Raw genomic sequence first — 782 nt, 5'->3', positions numbered from 1 at the left:
GTTTTTCTGTTTTCATTTCATGTAAAACTGGGGAAGAGGCATATGGTTTAGAGAAGGTAGGGAATGGGGAGGGAGAACAAACTAAACATGTAGAGGATGAAATATCTGCCTCCATTGGACAGATTTTCTTTGGAGCACTAGGCGATGTTTGCAAATCTGTTGGCATGTCCACTCTAGCTTTTGTTGGTTTTGCTTCCCCGCAGAGATGCTGGGAAAGGTGCAACACAGGAGGGATGTTTTGCTTTCTGCAAAGCATTTATTCATTTATCCCTTCTTAGAGTACTTTCTCTGTGCTACACTCTGGGGCCTGGGTGAAAGTTATGTTGGAGGTAACTGTGGAGGGTTGTGGGAGTCAAGGAGGCCTCCCTGGAGGAGGTGGTATTTGAAGGAAGAAGAGTCCTAAAGGAGAACCAGGAGAGATGAACCTCTCATGGAGCAGACCTAGAAATACCACAGGGTTGGGGTGGGGTAGCCTAAAGGAACAATCAACCTGAAGTTGGAGAACAGTCTGTTAAGTTCCATCAGCCTCAAATAGAGCTTATTGGGATATGCTTTGAACCACACTGCAGGAGCAGGAGCATTCTTTTCTTAATGTTTATTTTTGAGAAAGAGAGACAGAGCATGAGCAGGGGACAGGCAGAGAGAGAGGGGAACACAGAATCCGAAGCAGGCTCCAGGCTCTGAGCTGTCAGCACAGAGCCCGACACGGGGCTCGAACTCACAAACTGTGAGATCATGACCTGAGTTGAAGTCAGACGCTTAACCAACTGAGCCACCCAGGC

Source organism: Leopardus geoffroyi, chromosome D2 (assembly GCF_018350155.1).
Source record: "Leopardus geoffroyi isolate Oge1 chromosome D2, O.geoffroyi_Oge1_pat1.0, whole genome shotgun sequence".
In the NCBI taxonomy this organism is placed as follows: Eukaryota; Metazoa; Chordata; class Mammalia; order Carnivora; family Felidae; genus Leopardus; species Leopardus geoffroyi.
The sequence above is the reverse complement of the archived record's forward strand: the minus strand, read 5'-3'. Positions refer to the sequence as shown.